The sequence below is a fragment of the Bos grunniens genome, chromosome 18, assembly GCF_055505025.1.
Source record: "Bos grunniens cultivar Pamir isolate PY7600 chromosome 18, Bosgru_T2T1.0, whole genome shotgun sequence".
In the NCBI taxonomy this organism is placed as follows: domain Eukaryota; kingdom Metazoa; phylum Chordata; class Mammalia; order Artiodactyla; family Bovidae; genus Bos; species Bos grunniens.
Genome location: NC_141182.1, coordinates 59,833,619 through 59,845,149, shown reverse-complemented (window position 1 = coordinate 59,845,149; position 11,531 = coordinate 59,833,619).

The following is an 11,531-nucleotide window of genomic DNA, read 5'->3' as shown; positions in this document are numbered from 1 at the left end:
ATGGACCAAATCAGTCTTTAGATAATCTGTTGCAACTGGGTCAGATGGTATATTATGGTAGAGAATACAAGGAGGAAAATAGGAGAAAAAAAAAGAACCAGGCAAAAGATTGAAGCCCCAACAATGGCTGTTAGACCTGCTCTGAAATAGCCTGAGAAAAATGCCCAGAGGGACCCAGGTGAAAAGGGATGAGCTTGTTATTACTGTGGGAAGGAAGGGCATCTCAAGCAGAATTGCCCCCAGCTCCATGTCCAGTCTGCAAGGGACCAAATTAGAGAAGAGACTGCCCTTTGAGGTTTAGGTCCCAGGGGTCGGACTCTCAAGACAACCGGGACTGAAGGTGTCCAGGGGTCCCCACACAAGCTCCCAATTTTTAACTCCTGAGGAACCCCGAGTATTAATAACTGGAGGGCCAATCAGTTGATTTTCTTTTGGACACCAGGGCAACTTTCTGCTCCTTAAAGCCCCTGATCTGCTTTCCTCCTGATCTACTACAGTAATGGAGCTGTCTGGACGGGCCAAATCTATTTCAATCATGGATTTGAAGGATGCTTTCTAGAGTTAAACCTATATTAGATCATCCTCTATCTATGACTTTAAGACAATTGAGAGGATTCTTGGGCATTACAGGCTATTGCCACATTTGGAATCCAGGTTATGGGGACTTACCCGTCCTTTACATAAACTTATAACTGGGATTCAGCAGGCCCAAACCAACAAGCTGGTTTGGTCCCTAGAGACTCAAAAGGCTTTTAAGTCTCTTTAAACTGCTCTCTTGCAGGCTCTGACTTTGAGCTTGCGCATAGGATCAGAGTTTGTTACTGAAGAAAACCAGGTTATGGCCACATTAACAGTAATTGTTACTATTGTTTTGCTAATTCATAAAGCTCAAAAGTTTACTAATGGGTGAAATTTTACTGGGCTGACTTCTCATGATGTAAGTGGGATCTTAAACTCTAAAGTTCAGAGCAACAATGCTCTGTTTTTAAAGCTTCCATAACTCAAGAGTTGTCAAAAATTCTAGGAATAGAATATCACTTACACAGTTCCTGAAGACCCCAATCTTCAGAAGTTGAAAAGGCTAATGGCATTATTAAGAGGCATCTGTGTAAGGTAACTCAGGAAACACATGACAGTTGGTTTAAAGTTCTACCCGTAGCTTTAATGAGGACTTGAACTGCCACTAAGAACGTATTCTCTCTATGACAGACTGTTTTTATGCACAGATCCTGAAGCTTTAAAATTAACTATGTGACTCAGCTTTTAGCTTTTCAACAGACATTACCAGGAGGTTAACTCCTGACTTAGCCTTTAAGTCAAACTAGCCACTGTTTGGGAGAATGCAATGGCAACCCATTCCAGTACTCTTGCCTGGAAAATCCCATGGACGGAGGAGCCTGGTTGGCTGTAGTCCATGGGGTCGCTAAGAGTCGGACACAGCTGAGCGACTTCACTTTCACTTTTCACTTTCATGCATTGGAGAAGGAAATGGCAACCCACTCCAGTGTTCTTGCTTGGAGAACCCCAGGGGCGGGGGAGCCTGGTGGGCTGCCGTCTCTGGGGTCGCACAGAGTCGTACACAACTGAAATGACTTAGCTGCAGCAGCAGGAGCAGCCACTGTTTGAGCCAGGAACCAAGATGGGCCTGAGAATCTAGGTGGGCTTGCTTTTGCTGACTCCAAAAATCCTGAGTTTGCCTTTGACCCTCAAGACAATGCCTTCCTGTCCTGGACTCATTCTTATGTTGCATTCTACAATCTGTCTAATTGCTGAGTCTGCAGAGCACTTCCCTCTTCATCAATTGAAGATTTCCCATGGTGCGTTTCTCTACTTTAAGGAAAGGACTTTCTTCAACTCTGCGATAACATTTAAGAAGCCTAAGATGGACTGGTATAACATATTGTATCTTAACTATGGAGATAATGTGGCTTTCAACTTTGATTATGCATTACCTTGGTTTAATGATTATTTTGCTGCACATAAGAAAGTAAATGGCTCTAGATCTGGTGGTTTTCTACTTCGTGTTTATCAAATATGGGATGAGGTCATATGGCTAACTCCTAAAAAGGGACGCCTACTATCTAATGCTCCCATATGCAGGGAACAAATAGAACCAACCCCAGAAGTTAGCTGACAACCGATTATAATGATTAGAAACAATTGGGATTTTTTTCTCAAGAAATATGCAATGTAATCATTCCTGTGTTTTCCAGTCCCAGTTCAGGTCCTCCTTTTGCCTGGCCAGGCACTGATTGGGACTGGATCCCTCAGCCATGCTGTCTTGCACCAAACAGGACCTACTGGATATGTGGCTCTTACGAATGGGCGTGCCTTCCCCCTGGCTGGATAGTTGTGGTGGTCTGGGAGTGGTTTGGAAAAGAATTTCCAGACATGAGACAGAATGAAAGAAGAATAAAGTTTATTAGAGTGGGAGACGCTGTTAGAACAGCAGGACAGCTCAAAGGAGAACCTACGTTGAATGTTGAATGGGGGTCCTTAGTCCACTTTTATACCTAGGGTACAATGAGTGGGATAGGGGTCTTGCAGGTCATTTGCTGATTGGATGAGGCATGTACACATACTGGGTAGGGGGAAGAGTAAGGCAAAATACCTCCTCCCTATGGGGTAGGAGGGGAGACAGTTTATACTGTTCTATTAATAGTTACAGTGGAGAAGGGAAGGACGATAAGGGTCTGGTTTCTCCATTCCTGCATTCCAAGACCCTCCTTGGTTATCTGCTCTTTTGTCCTTAGGTCACCACATTCGTCCCTCTCTCTATGTTTAGGGCCAATTCTTTGGCCCCTTTTGATACCCTGCTCATCTAACTGTCTACCTATTTCCCTTCTCAAGCATTTGGGAACCCAGTCTCATGGAAAAAGGGGCCATGACCACTGTGGCTTCTTCAGGCTGTACAGGGGTGTCATGGGGCTCTGGGTTCTCTTTGCCTGCTCTCTCTCAGGGTACATTTACGGAAGAAGATGAGAGTCCATGGAATGATAAGGTGGCTTGTTCCAGCACTGTCTGGGTGTTGGCCAGGGAATATTCTTGTCAAACTATCACTTGGAGATTTGTTGTATTCTAGAAGAAACAAACTTAACAAGAAATTTAAAGGTACATGGCCCAAAGATTAATAGAAATAGAAAAGCTGCTCAGGGGCTAGTCAGGAGAATCAGGACTAGACATTGGTTTGTGATGTTAATGTTTGTCTAGGTTTGAGAAGATGCAAGAATTTGGGCTCATAAAATCTTTACTTGAAAACATCTGACTATCCGAAGGCCGGTTCTTATGGGTTTTTCCCAGATCACAGTGCTCTGATCTCCACCCTGAACTCCTTTCAGGGGATGTTGAAGGTCAGCAGCTTGCAGTGGTCACAATGTAATTATTGTAGAGGCAGCTGGCAAGTGCCAACTTCCAGTCAGCAGGGTCCACATATTTGACCATGCTTTGGGGGCATTTCATGGCCATTGTGTCCCACGGTGCTGGGAAGGCTCATTCACAGGTCTAACGAAGATTCCATTGACAGGCCACTCAGTGTGCTATTATTGGACCAGGCCTTGCGAGTAGCAGAAGTCTCTGGACCATACCTGTCTTACTAGCCTCTTGGTTCAGGAAAATATTCCCTCTTGTTGCTTCTTCCCATATCTAGAGTTACTTTATTACAATCATTGATACCATATGGAACTGCGTATCAACATTTTATCACAGACTCAGTCACACATTTAGTAACATTAGAAACAATCTTCTGAAACAAGCAACATAGAAAATAATATAGCTATAGCTAGCAGTTATTAGTAAGGCCATAAGTAAGAATTATAAGTCAAGGATTTTCATTAGGTATAGCCCAGTATACTCTAGGTCATCTGACTTCATTTGTTAAATGACTATACCCTGGTGTTCGAACTGTGGTGTTGGAGAAGCCTCTTGAGAGTCCCCTGGACTACAAGGAGATCCAACCAGTCCATCCTAAAGGAAATCAGTCCTGAATGTTCATTGGAAGGACTGAAGCTGAAACTCCAATAGTTGGGCCACCTGATGTGAAGAGCTGACTCATTTGAAAAGACCCTGATGCTGGAAAAGATTGAGGGCAGGAGAAGAAGAGGACAACAGAGGATGAGATGGTTGGATGGCATCACCGACTCAATGGACATGAGTTTGGGTATGCTCTGGGAGTTGGTAATGGACAGGGAGGCCTGGCGTGCTGCGATTCATGGGGTCACAAAGAGTCGGACACGACTGAGTGACTGAACTGAACTGGTGTTAATCTCCTGGTTGTACATCATGGAGCATCGGATGTTTATCTGAAGATTGCTTACTGAGATAAGCTTTAGAAACATATTTAGAGTGTCCGTTTTAATAACTTAATTAAATCTTTTAGCAATGTAACATAACAATGAACTATCTCAGAAGTGAGTCTTAGTAAACACTAATACCTTAATTAACAAAACTAGAAACTTAGTTTAACAATTAACAAAGCTTAATATTCAGTGAAACATAATTTTTTCATTATGAGAGCATTAACCCTGTGGCCAGGGAAGGCTTTAACCCATCAAAAAAAAAAAAAATGAGGTTTGTCAGGGAACTGGGAAAATCCAAGCGGCCATCTTTGGATTTTCCATAGCCCTGACTCTTTGATTATAGCTATTGTTCACCCATTTTTAATGCCCGACCTAGGAGTAGACTGTTGCCATGTTTTAAGGACATCAGGATAGCAAAAGTCTAACCATGAGGGCTTATTTTTTGTAATTTCTAGGATATCTATATAAGTAACATCAGCCATACAATATAACCTGAGAAGATTCATCACTCCTCCAACAATACTTCCCATGTAATTTAACATGTCAAATGAACTCAGGTAATTTAATATCTCTCTTTGGGATGTTTCAGGGGCCCTCTGAAGCATCCCAAAGTTAGCTAGAAGGAAAATGATTTAGGAAGTGTTTTCAATAAATATCAAAAGGGTTTATAACACTCAGTCAGATAGAATCATATAGATCACTGTGAAACAATATATTCACTTAGCCAAAGTAACAAAGAAGATTTCAAAAGTAAACATAGAACAGATCACTTCAGAGGCAAAGAAACTTACAATCCATTATCAAAGGCAGCTCAACATCTCAAGAAAACTTGTATTTATGCACAAAACTCTTCCCTTGGGGTACACTTTCTGTCAAACCTTCTTATCACTTTCTGTACCCATGACGTTGTTCTCCCATCTTGAAAGAGCCACCTATAAGTCAGACCTACTTCCTTTTCCCTTCATAAAATGTAATTTCATTCCTCATACCTTCTTTACTGAAAACACACATCATATTTTCCTTAAGCAACCAAGAACTGACCCTTATATTAGCATTCTATAGATTGGTGAACATAAATACCAGTGATAATTTCTAAAAAAAAAAAATTGCTTTCTTATAGAGAACATCTCAGGTTGGCATCAAACATTATTCATGAATAGTCCAAAATCTTTAGTTTCTCTGTAAGAGGAAGTTAGTGTTTAGTAATTAATGTTTCAAAACCTTATTTTAATTGAATATGATCTAGCTATTAAACTTCTAATAAACTTTGTCACTTAGTTTAGCACAACCCTAGAAATTTCAGGTTACCAAAATCTAGAGAGGCTGTTTTAGACAGACATTTCTAAAGTCTAATATTCTTAATAGAGTTTATCTAAATGCTCATGTCACGAGAGTGTGTGTTCCTCGGTTCTTTGTCTCGTCACAACAAAGGTTTGGAGCAACGGACATTAAAGCCCTTGTTGCGTCACAGCTCTTGGGTCTTGGACAAACCGTGCTACAGCTCTTAGGCAAATCAGTGTTACAGCTCTATTTTATTTAGAAGATAGCAAGAGAGTGAGAGAAAGAGAGAGAAAGAGAGAGAAAGAGAGAGAGAGAGAGCGCATGCATGTGGGAGAGAGAGTCCGAGAGAAAGCGCTTTGGCTCCTCCTTTTATATGTTTTTTCCTCCACCTGGGCCTGCCCTATGCCAGTTGGGCTTAGCCAGGAGTGCTGTTTGCTCTGTTTGTTCTGCCTGAAGTCTTCACTCTGGTCCTCGGACCTTCCTTGTCTTTTAGCCACCGCCATTTTGGACTCCTTTTCCCTATTCTACCTGCCTAACACTCATATCTCATTTACATTTTTTTTTGAAGTTTCTTCACTCGAGGTACTTTCCTTTCTGAGAAACTTGTAACACATATAACAATATAACAGTATTTAACTTATAATAAACCTAGGCACAATGAAAATATTATGCTTAATGTTAATGACTCTTGGACATGTCTATATTAGATTAGCAAACAAACATTAATACTAGATATTTAATATTGAATATTTCCCAGTTCACATGATATTCATTTAGGTTAATTTCTCTTGTATTTAGAATTGTCTGATTTGTAAGCACTTAGTTGTCTTTAGGCCAACTAAATTTGAACTCATTTACAATTTCAGCAATAAAAAAAAAAAAAACAAACAAAGACACACACTGAGACATACACAAATCCAGACAGACGGACAGATCTAATAGTTTTCCGATTGAGATTTAAAATGTTTGATATGCCCGCTCACCTTTTTTTTTTTTTTTTTTTTGGCTTAAAGTTCTAATCTGCCGTAAGCTGAGGTCTCAGGAAAAGTGGGCAATGTATTTCAAGGACATGGAAAAGGTTAACATCAAGCTTTTACCTAGGAAGGCATTTTAACAAGCTATTTGTTTTTAATTGCGTACACAAAAAGAACCGGTTTTGCAGTTTCCAAGAAAAAAAAAATTTCATTTTAACCAGTTTTCTCCGGAGTCTAAAGAATATCATTGCCATCCTGAGTCAAAGTTATCTTTCATTTCTGTAGTCATAATTTTATAGCTAAAATATAGACCAAATAGTGTTCAAATTGACTCTGATATCAGGAGCAGATCAGCTGATAAAAATCTTGAATTGTCCCTCTGGTGGGAAGTGAGGTCTTTGTCCTATCAGACGAATTTGAAGGGTTAAGGGAATTTGCAGGAGTGCTGGAATCAAGATTGCCGGGAGAAATATCAATAACCTCAGATATGCAGATGACACCACCCTTATGGCAGAAAGTGAAGAGGAACTCAAAAGCCTCTTGAGGAAAGTGAAAGTGGAGAGTGAAAAAGTTGGCTTAAAGCTCAACTTTCAGAAAACGAAGATCATGGCATCCGGTCCCATCACTTCATGGGAAATAGATGGGGAAACAGTGGAAACAGTGTCAGACTTTGTTTTGTTGGGCTCCAAAATCACTGCAGATGATGACTGCAGCCATGAAATTAAAAGACGCTTACTCCTTGGAAGGAAAGTTAGGACCAACCTAGATAGCATATTGAAAAGCAGAGACATTACTTTGCCAACAAAGGTCCGTCTAGTCAAGGCTATGGTTTTTCCTGTGGTCATGTATGGATGTGAGAGTTGGACTGTGAAGAAGGCTGAGCACTGAAGAATTCATGCTTTTGAACTGTGGTGTTGAAGAAGACTCTTGAGAGTCCCTTGGACTGCAAGGAGATCCAGCCAGTCCATTCTGAAGGAGATCAGCCCTGGGATTTCTTTGGAGGGAATGATGCTAAAGCTGAAACTCCAGTACTTTGGCCACCTCATGCGAAGAGTTGACTCAATGGAAAAGACTCTGATGCTGGGAGGGATTGGGGGCGGGAGGAGAAGGGGATGACAGAGGATGAGATGGCTAGATGGCATCACTGACTCGATGGACGTGCGTCTGAGTGAACTCCGGGAATTGGTGATGGACAGGGAGGCCTGGTGTGCTGGGATTCATGGGGTCGCAAAGAGTCGGACACGACTGAGCGACTGAACTGAACTGAACTGATGTAAGTTAATACTGCTGCTGCTGCTGCTAAGTCGCTTCAGTCGTGTCCGACTCTGTGCAACCCCAGAGACAGCAGCCCACCAGGCTCCCCATCCCTGGGATTCTCCAGGCAAGAACACTGGAGTGGGGTGCCAAAGTTAATACATTGCCATATAAAATTTGGTGTCCTCAACCAATAACTGGGTGATCTAAAAACCAGGAGACAATTCTCTAAACTTATCTGGACCTGCTGAGGCGGAGGATGGGCCCAAGCGGCCCTTCCAGGTCTGCCAAGGCCAGAATGTCCAAAGCACAGAATGGTGCCTGCTTTTCTCAATCTTGCATTTCCGTCAGGGTGTACTGTCGCTGGGCCACTGCAGTGACTACTAAACTTGATCCTTGGATAAGTGGTATGTCAAGACATTTTTCTCCCTAGAAGTGTTAGTATGAAGCAGCCAGCCCATTTTAAGAGTTGTGTGGTTTATATTCTAGCTTGTCATTCCCACACAAATCCAGTTCTTCTTTACTTAAACTGCTTACATTAATTCTAATAGCAGGAATATTCCTGGGTCCAGCCACCACCCCACATCAACCCCCACCCTACCCCCACAACCGCCTCACATCAACCCTCACGCACCCTCAGCCGTGCGGCCACAGCAGGTTTCAGTTTCCTGACCTCTGAATCGCTTCAGCCTCATCCGCAGGAATCCTATTGTTAAGAGACAACCTTCTTCGTTTCAAACGTGATTATCCCACAGAATTTTACGCTTTTACTTTAAAACTGTTAGTTATTTAAACTAATGAAGAATCTATGGTGCAACCCAAGACGTTTAAAACCCTCTGTGTGCGTGTGTGAGTTCTTAGTCGCTCAGTCATGCCCGCCTCCTTGGGACGCTACGGACTCTAGCCAGCCATGCTCCTGTCTATCGGGATTCTCCAGGCAAGAACTGAAGTGGATGACCACGTCCTCCTTCAGGGGATCTTCCCAACCCGGCGATGGAACCCAGGTCTCCCGCATTGCAGCCGGATTCTTTTCCGGTCTGAGCCACCAGGAAGCCCTCAGGTACTTCTCAACTCTGATAAGATGCCTCGGGAACCGAATGTAGAAGAGTGCTGGTGTCCTCTAGGCCCCGCTCGGTCGGGCTGGTCCCCGCTCGGTTCATTTCGGGCCACTTCGGCCCCGCTCGGCTCCGCCCATCGCAACCCCAGACGGAGGCCTGTCCTACGCCACGCCCCTCACACGCCCAGACGCAGGGTGGAGGTCCTATGCCCCGCCCCTCACGATCTAGACGCAAGCCGGTCCTACTTCCGGTCCCTCACACGCCCAGAGGCAAGCGAGTGTCTTACGCTCCGCCCCTCGCTGAGGCTTTAGTCTTGTTAACAAGGCCGGAGGAGTTTTTGGCGTCTCTACACGACGCAGGCGAGTTTACAGCAAATTCTGAAGCCAGCTATTGGTAGGTGCGGTCGCCCCAGGAATCATGAGGTAGTTTTATGTTTTATTTTTCTTAACTTGCGCCTGCGGTATCCCCCTCTCCTCCATATCCGTGGTCTTGGGTCACCTCGGACCTCCTTGTTCCCCCACCCGTTCTGTCAGAGTTAAGAAATCGTTGAAAATGCTTCCAGCTAATAGAGCTTTGATGGAATTGAGTAGGAGTGGGTTGTCTTCATTAATTAAAATTAATTGGAGAAGGGAGATTGTTCTAGAATTGGGAAGATGATAACAGGAGTGCTGTACATAGTTGTGCGGGAGTAGAGACAGGGTTATTAATAGACTCAGGTCTTGGTGTGCAACATGTTGGCGGATTGAATAAAAGATCTGTAGAGTAGAAGCCTGTTGAGGAATGGTATTCCTGTTAATGGGAGACTTCATATGAGGGCTGTTGCACGCATTGCTTCCAGCAGTTTATCTGCTCAGAGCGGAGGATACTGATTTTACTGTGGTTAGAGTGGCCAGAAGCTTTAGAATCTAAGGGGATATGAAGGAGGCCCCCCTGTCCTTCAAGAGCTGGAGTATCTTCCATTTAGGTCTAAGTGGGGGAGGACACTGGGCAGTGACATTGGGGCCTCTCTATCTTTGTGACTTCTTCACTGAGCTCAATCCAACCAAATCTCAGGGAGCTAAACTTTGAGATGTCCCCAGTTGCTGGCAGGTTTTCCCCGGAGGACCAGCTTCTTGGTCTCCATACTGAGTGCCCAGTGTCCTCGGAGTTGGAGCTTGTGTGTTTCTGTTGCAATGCCCATGCCCAGTGGTCTCTGCCGTGTAGCCCTGTTGCTCAGCTGTGCATGAAAACTGGTGAAAAATGGGAGAAAGTAGAGGGGAGTGTTGGGGTCTGCAGGAGAGCTGTGGGAAGAAGCAAGTGTGAGCCTCTGGTTGAGCCCCATGCGTGGCAGTGGGTATGTTCCAAGATTAGTGGTGTGACCAAGTTCAAGGTGACTCTGTCCCCCGTAAGACAGGCCAGTGCTTCAGAGTGATTGTCACGGTCCGTGCACAGCTTGAAAAAGGATTTCCAGACATGAGGCCGAAAGGCAGGAGAATAAAGTTTATTAGACTGGATGACAATGTTAGCACAGAAGGTCAGCTCAAGGGAGAGTGGAACACTCCCAGGCTTGCAGCCAAGTTTTATAGCCTAAGACAGAGAAAATTCCTACGGGAATGGTAGCATTAGGTGATTGCTTATGATGCTGTTGTTGTTCAGTTGCTCAGTCATGGCCCACACTTTGCAACCCCATGGAGTGCAACAAGCCAGGTTTCCCTGTCCTCCACCATGACCCAGAACTTGCTCAAACTCTTGTCCATTGAGTCAGTCTTGCCATCCAACCATCTCATCCTCTGTTGTCTCCTTCTCCTCCTGCCTTCAGTCTTTCCCAGCATCAGGGTCTTTCCTAATGAGTCAGCTCTTTGCATCAAGTGGCTAAAGTATTGGAGTTTCAGCTTCAGCATCAGTCCTTCCAATGAATACTCAGGACTGATTTCCTTTAGGATGGACTGGTTGGATCTTCTTGCATCCAAGGTACTCTCCAACACACAGTTCAAAAGCATCAATTCCTTGGTGCTTATCTTTCTGTATATTTCAACTCTCACATCTACGTATGACTACTGGAAAAACTATATCTGTGACTATACTGACCTTTGTCGGCAATATAATGACTCTGCTTTTTAATATTCTGTCTAGGTTTGTTATAGCTTTTCTTCAAGTGAGCAGACGTGTTTGAATTTCATGGCTGTGGTCACCATCTACAGTGATTTTGGAGCCAAGAAAATAAAGTCTGTCACTCCACTGTTTCCCCATTTATTTGCCATGAAGTCATGGGACCTGATGCAGTGAAATCAACACATGTCTTTAAAAAAGAACTCAGAAGTGTTTATTAGACGCTGAGTCTGTGGTTCTTTTGTTCTAACCAGTAGGTGCTTGAGCCTTTCTCTTGTGTGTCACTGGGTTCTGGGAGACTTCAGCTTTTCTGTCAACAAGAGACAGAAGAGAAAGACATATATCACATGGTATCACTTATCTGTGGAATCTAAACAAAGGGTACAAATGAACTTCTCTACAAAACAGGAATAGACGTGCTGACATACAAAACAAGGTATGGTTATCAGGGCGTGAGAGGTGAAGGAATAAATTGGGAGATGTGGATTAACAGACCTTTCACTTCATCTCGCTATTATGCATAAAGTGAATAAGGAATGAGAACCTACTATATACCACAGGGAATTCTACTAAATACTCTG